The sequence below is a fragment of the Diceros bicornis genome, unplaced genomic scaffold (assembly GCF_020826845.1).
Source record: "Diceros bicornis minor isolate mBicDic1 unplaced genomic scaffold, mDicBic1.mat.cur scaffold_339_ctg1, whole genome shotgun sequence".
Lineage (NCBI taxonomy): Eukaryota > Metazoa > Chordata > Mammalia > Perissodactyla > Rhinocerotidae > Diceros > Diceros bicornis.
Genome location: NW_026691210.1, coordinates 30335 through 37698, shown reverse-complemented (window position 1 = coordinate 37698; position 7364 = coordinate 30335). Strand labels below are relative to the sequence as shown.

The 7364-nt window shown below is 49.4% G+C and overlaps 1 long non-coding RNA gene across 2 annotated transcripts; it reads right to left on the bottom strand.

The window, feature by feature from the left end:
- Positions 1-461: 461 nt before the first annotated feature.
- On the bottom strand, positions 462-4479 carry LOC131402910 (uncharacterized). Of its 2 annotated transcripts, none has more exons than XR_009219062.1 (4): positions 4411-4479; positions 2116-2266; positions 725-766; positions 462-522 (listed from the first exon to the last, which is right to left on the bottom strand). It is a non-coding gene; the product is annotated as an uncharacterized LOC131402910 (long non-coding RNA). The 2 variants fall into 2 exon arrangements; XR_009219063.1 differs by having other exon boundaries at positions 725-750.
- Positions 4480-7364: the final 2885 nt, after the last annotated feature.

Here is a 7364-nt window from a genome sequence, read left to right as displayed (position 1 = left end):
TTGGGTTGTTTTCCGTTTTTGTCTACTATAAATTGGTTGTTATCAACATGTGTGTACAAGTCTGTGTATAGACATACGGGTTTATTTCCCTTGGATGGATTCCTAGGGGAGGAATGGCTGGGTAGACGTACGTAATTATTAAAGACGCATCCAAGCTATTTTTCACCAGCACTCGATGAGAGTTTCAGTGAACTGACATCTTCAACAACACTTGCTATAGTCAGTCTTTTTAATTTTAGCCATTCTCAAGTATGGTGGAATCTCATGATGACTGTCACTTACATTTCCCCAATGACTCATGTTGTGAAGGAGAAGGCAAGCCACACACAGACTGGGAGAAAACATCTGCAAAACATATCCCTAGAAAAGGACGTGTACTTATAATATATAAAGAGCTCTTACAACCCAATAGTAAGAAGACAATCAACACGTCATGGCTTACCAGCAGACAGCAGATCAGGCCTGTGATGAGCACCAGGATTCCCGCCAAGCAGATGAGGATGAGGGCCCAGAAGGGGAGGTCTGGGGAGACAAGTGCTGGGGTGAGCCACCTCCTGTCATCGCCCCAGGGCTCCTGCTGACCCCACTGTGCCTCAACCGTCCTTGACAAGGGTTGGCCAACTTTCCTCATCATCCAAAACCCTGTGCGCATGGTTCTCTTCGATGAGGCACAGCATCAAGATACTCGCCCCCTACCATGGGCTGGGGCTTCCTGCAGGTTTACTAGGCTTCTCAGTCGAGGTGTCATCTCTGTTGGCAGAATATTCTGGAAGTGAATGAAATGGAGAATGCATGTGAATGTGTTTCACTCTTTTTAATAAAACTTTTTAGACACAGAAAAATAAAGGGAGAGTCTCACAAACATCCATCATCTAATTTAACCATGTATATTCCATCCAATTAAAACAATATTTCATCAATGTATAAATTATTAACACTTGCCACCCTTGATTCATCCCATGTTTTCAATGAAATATTAAAGTCAAGTAAACATCATCATGTTTCACCCCATTTTACTTTCCATCTCTAAAAAGTGAGCACACTTTGCTACAAAATCCAAGACCATTATCACAGAACAAAAGTTTAATAAATTAAACCAAATTCATACCTCTGGGCACAGAGGACTGAATTTGGGGTGGACTATCTTATGACGGCCGGGGGGAGAATGGGTCATCACAGTTGGCAAGCCTATGGGATCTCTCTAAATTTGTAAATTCCCACTCAAAATTGTTCTTCCGTGCCTAGAAACACATTCATCCCCTTCTCCTTTATCTATCTGCTTAATATTCATTTTCTAGGATTAACCTACAATGTAATATCCTGCAGGAAGTCTTCTCTGATTTCCACCTGCAAGTATGAGTTTGTTCACATCAAATAATTGATAATTTTCAATTTTCTATTCTTGTTATTGCCAGCTACAACATAAACTCCAGGAGGGTAGGACACGCAGCACCCAATGGGCATGGGAGGAGGGGTGCAGGTCCCCCTACTTGTACCTCTACCCAGACAACCTCTTAGAGGAGTGCTGTCTGATATGGAGCAGCAACAAGTCTCTTTTTGAATTAAAATTAATTTTAGTTAAATAAAAGAAAAATTCTAGTACCTCAGTAACATTAAAAATCAGTAACAATAAAGACCAGTCACAATACCATCCTTCAAGCACTCAACAGCCACATGCAGCTATGCACTGGACAGCACAGATAGAACATTCCACCACTGCAGAAAGTTCTAGCGCATTGCTGCTCATCTAGAGCGGGACTTGCCAAACTATAGCCTGTGGACCAGAAACCACATCCACCCCCAAACCTGTAAGTCTGCTTCACACACAGCTGGAGGCCCTCACTGACCATCCGGCCAGTGGCTCTCAGTGCAGAGATGAGGAAACAAAAGTCCAGAAAGAGGAGGTGACTAGTTTGAGGTCACAGAGCTGTCTAGGAGAAGGTGAGGGCCTCCCATACTACACTGGTGTCCTTTTCTCTCTCTCAATGGTGGCTAAAGACTGGGGGACTATGCCACCTCCTGCCAGCCTGAGCAAGTTCAATGTTCTCTCAGCCCCAGGCCTCCAGAGTCCCCAGAAAGGCCTCACTTCCTTTCCCAATGAGCAGGGAGCCTTACCATCCCCAAGGACACTCTTCCTGTCCAGGGTCAAGTTCTGCAGCTGGGTACCATTCTGGGTCAGCCACAGGAATTCCTCATAGATGGCAACTCTGTCCAGTCTCTGTGCCAAGGCGGCAAGGTACACAGGGAGTCCACTCCAGTGTGGTTACTGTGGGGGACAGACCTGGAAGGGCACAAAGGATAATCAAGGGTGTCTGGAATTCTACCCTGAATCTAGATTCCCTGCTTCTGGGTCCTGTCCAAGAGAACTTTCTGCAATAATGTCAACATTTGTCTGCACTACCAAATACACTCATTATTAGCCTCATGTTGTTATCGAGCACTTAAAATGTGGCTAGTGCGTGTGAGTGAGGAACTGAATTTCTCATGTAATTTCATTTCAAGTAATTAATTTATAAATAAATAACTACAGGGAGAACATTTTTGAAACTTTGGAGTAAGGACTTCTGCAAATGCATAAAAACAATGAGAACACTGGTAAAAATGGTCAAAATCATCTTTTCAGAAGTCTAGAAATTAATCAAAGGCTTGTAAGAATCTGAGGAGGGTTTAGTGAAGACACACGGTGGAATCTTGATACAGGGAGCAAACTTTGTGGCACTATAACTTGCACTATTCCCATCCTGCTCTCACAACATCCTCCATGACTGTGAAAACCGTCAGTCTCAGAACCATGGTGGCTGAGACAACCCGCAGCACAGCAGCCATAGTGGGTGTGGAGCTCTGAAAAGACCCCTCCCCACCCAACTGCAACTAGCTGACCTGCCTGGCAGCTCCCCAAAAACGCCCCATGTTCAGGGCTTGTCGTTACTTGAGTCAGAGCTTGCCCAGGATGGAAAGTCTGTCCCCAAGGCACTTGCTAAAAACAATCAGGGCTAATTGTTTTCTATTGTAGTTGCCTGAGGGAGTGATACCAGGAGAGGCAGGCAAGAGGTGAGCCAACAACTTAGAAGAAAAATTGGGGGAATGAGATGTCCACAGGGGGCTTTGAAAAGCTCCAGTGTATTTGTGGCCCTCTAGAAGGCCACAAGGGCTCAGGGATGTGGCACGCCCAGGACAGACTTGAGAACGTCTGAATCTCTCACCTCTAGTTGGAGGGGTGACTTAATATCTGAAAACTGATTATGTAATACACCATATTAATAGAATAACCGCCAATACCACGTAATCTCGGCCATATACATAGAAAAGAATTTCACAGAATACAACACCTTTCATGCCTAAAAAACAAAACACTCAACAAATTAGGAATAGAAAGAAACTTTCTCAACCTATAAATAGCATCGATGAAAAACCCACGGTTAACACCATATTCAATGGTGAAAGACTGAAAATTTCCCCCTAAGACCAGGGACAAGACATTGATGTCTTCCCTCATCTGATATGTTAATCACAGGTACTAGAGGTTCTGATGAGGGCAATTAGGCAAGAAAAAGGAATAAAAGAAACCCAGATTGGAAGGGAAGAGGTAAAACTATTTGTTTTGCACAGGAGAAGATATTGTATATAGAAAAACCTAAAAAATACACCCCCCGACACACACACAATATGTGAATCGTATCCCAACAGGTGTATAAATAATTTAAATTGCCCCATGTGGTTAGTGGCTCCACTATTGGAGAGCACAGTTAGACTGCTGATATTTGTTGAAAGTCTCCAGAAGAGGAGGAGGAGGAGGATGCTGGAGGTTGGTGGCCCCAAATGTTAATGCTTTTCTCAACTCCCGAAAACCTATGGAAGGAGATGGTAGGATTAGCTGACAGGGATGTGGGGAGACTGGGCACCATGTCAGTGACTTCCAGATCAAGGATATGTCACGGGAGCTCAGAGCCATCAGCCACCAACTCAGCCAATGCTTCCAATCTCCTCAACCTACACCACGTGAGTGACCAGGCAGGAGTGGAATATGTCTCACAGCTGGCTGCATCTGTAGAGCTTGGTGACCTAGAACAAACGCGAGGGAGAGTGGGTGAGATGGAGGTCTCCTGGGGATGCAGGGGGCCACTGGAGCCAGTGAAAGATCACAGATCTTGGGGCAAGGGAGACCTGACTTCAAATCCTGGCTCTGCCCCTAACACATTGTGTGATCTTAGGCACAATACTCCCCTTTCTGAGCTTCAGTTTACCCATGTGAGAAATGGGGAAGGCAGCTAGGACATCACCTCTGGAAACTGAGAGAACCCAGACACGCAGGGAAAGTGAAGGATTGAAACAACCAGGTAACAGACGTAAGTCAGGCGGAGGAATGAGGGTGCCTTCAGGGCAAGGAGAGACGGGACAGGGAGACCCCACCTGGTCCTGGGTGTCCCTCAGCAGGGCGGCGTACTCCGAGGATGTGGGCTCCGGGTTGCTGAGGTTCCAGCTGATGCTGCGGAAATGCAGCTGGTGTTCTCTCCGCATGCATAAATTACAGGGTGCAGAGCCTGGAGCCACCGAGAGAAAGAGCAGACACGTGGAGACTCTCAGCTCCCAGCACAGAGGCATGGAGGCCCACGGGGTCAGGGTGGTGGGTGCAGACAGCGTCCACACCGGTGGCTTCCCCATCCTTCTCAGGCCTGGGGAGAGAGGGACGTGGGGACTCTAGAGAGAGGTCCTGAAACCTCTGGGGTGGGGGCCAGAACAGGAAGGAGGAAATGGGAGGACAGGGGGGAGACAGAGAGGGGTGGTCACAAAAGTGGTCATTAGGGGCAAATGCTCAGGGGAGGGTCTTACCTGAGGGAGAACAGTCTGCAACTCAAGGAGAAGAGGCCCAGGCTGCTCTTCTTGAACAAGGATCCAGCTGGGGAGGAAGGAGGAGGAGGATGAGCAGGAGGGACAGGGGTTGGGGGAGGGGCTGGTTGGGATTTAACCCACCAGGAGCTGCTGGGACCAGGGTCTCCCCAGGCTCTGCAGGACCCTCTCAGTGGAGTGGAACGTGGCTGAGCCATTGCTCCTGTCTGATGAATACCAGAGGGTGGAGATGGGGAAGGTGACTATGAGGGTCTTCAGGTTGTGCCCCAGAGCTGCAAAACGAGAGGGAGAGCAACGGCCATCACTGAGAGCTGGCCTGAGACCACACCAGAGTCCTGCACTCATTATCATCCGTCGTCTTCTCTCCCAGTGGCACCACCACCCACCTGTGTGGTCACCCAAGTCAGAACCAGCATATCTGCTCAGCTCCTCCTCCCTCCCAGTAACACCAATTCCACTTGCACACTGGTCCTCACATACACTCCATCCCTGTCCCAGCTCAGGTCTTAACTTCCTTCACACGGACCAACACCCCAGCATGCTCACTGGATGCTCTGTCTAAAGGATGTTCTACATGGACTACTAGAAGGATCTTTCTGAAATGAATACCTCACTAGGACCACCACTGCTCTAGTACCACCCGTGGCTCCCTATGGCCTTCAGTGTTAGTTCAACCTTCTTGACCTGGCACTCAAGACTCTACTCAATCTGGCTCCTGATGAACTTTCACTCTCATTTTATCCATCTACTGCGGGTTAAACTTCATGCTTCATGCAACCCAAATTCGTTTCAATTATCCCCATATGCCATGTTGTTTCTGGCTAGAGCCTTTGCTCATGGAATCCCCTCTGCCAGGAAAACTCTTCATCCTCTATTTGCCAGGGTCCCTCCTAGTCATTCTTAAAGACTCCATTCAGGTGAAACTTTCTCTAGCAAGCTCTTCCCCTCCAAATGATGCCAGGTGCCTCTCCCCGAAACCTCCCACATTGTACTATAATGGTGTGTTAATTTCATAAGACTAGGGGCTCTCTGAAGGCTGACCTTAGACTGAATCGTTGGTATAATCTTTGTGATCAGCATGATTGCCCTAAAACCAGAATTTCACACCCTGGCTTCCCAGCTCCTGGATCACAACCGGCTGGTAGAGGAGTGGGGCCGGAGAGCTTCTCTTGGGAAGGAAAAGGCACCCCCAGATACCTGTGGTGGCTTCTGGTGGCACAGGTGATGATCAAGTATGCAGGGATGTGGTGGCCAGCTCAGGAGCTGTGGAGAGGGCTGTCAGCAGGGAGGCACAGAGTGGGAGGAGCCCCCAGGCTGACCCGGGCTCCAGCAGTGGATGTGCCAGGACCACCATTCACAGGTGAAGCATACATGAGAGTGAGGGGAGGGGTGACTGTGTGAGTAGAGGGATGAGCAAGCCTGTGGATGAGAGGAGCCCAAGAGAGAGAGATAGGTGAACAAGAGACACTGAACACAGAGGAGAGACAGATGGACGGGTAGAAAACTGGACAGACGGATGGGATACCTGGAAAAGGAGGACCAAGGGCGGGGCTTCAGGAGAATTAAAGTGAAAACCACGTGGGGTCAGAATGTGGTGGAGAACACGTCTGTGTCTAAGGCTTTCTCACCCTGGGCTGGGACTCTCCACCAGAACCCGGGAGGGAGAGAAGGGATGAATTAGGGCCCTTCCAGGTGCTTCCTTCACCAAGGACAGCGGATGAAGGAGAACAAGTGCTCCCCAACCCCAAATGCGGACGGGACCCAGGACATCAGGGCCAGGAATACTCACTGGTGGTAGTCGGGGCTGCGGCTCCATAGGTGTAATCTGTGGAGAGAAGGCGAGAGGAGCTGAGCAAGAGCTGGGGTGAACATAAAGGATTAAGGGAGAGGGGGGATGTAGGGAGCTTTGTGGGGAAAGCAGAGGGATAGAGGGGAGGGGTGTTCAGGGTGGAGGCAACGAGATGGAAGGTGGCTGGACCCAGTGATCACACAGTGATGAGAAGACTGATCCCAGACCAGAAGCATAGAGAGATGGATCATAGCTCACTTTAGAGCAATGGAGGCAACACAGAACTCTGACTGGGAGAGAGAGTGTGGCTGTAGCACAGCCCCTCACCACTGACGTAGAGGCTGTCCCCGTCCAGGGTGAGGGGAGCCCAGGTGGGCGACGCCCTGGGTCTAATGGCTCAGCTCCCTGTAGAGTCGCTCTCCGTCCAGCCTGGGACCAGCGGGGGTCAGAGTGGAAGGTGCAGATGATGTCCACCCCAGTGGCTGCCCCACCCTTCTCAAGCCTGGGGGAGGGAGAACCTGGGGACATGGAATACTGAGCAGGGGTCCTTCTGGGTGTGGAAAGCGAGAGAGGGGAAGGGAAGAGGCTGAGGGAGAGGCTGAAGGGGCTGCTCTGATGTCTGGAGAGGCTCTCCTCGGTGTCTCCCATGTGAGACAACCCCCTCACAAGTAAGGCCTGACTTCCTTTAGGATGTGGAGGGGGGCCTGTGAGTGACAAAGAGGGGTGA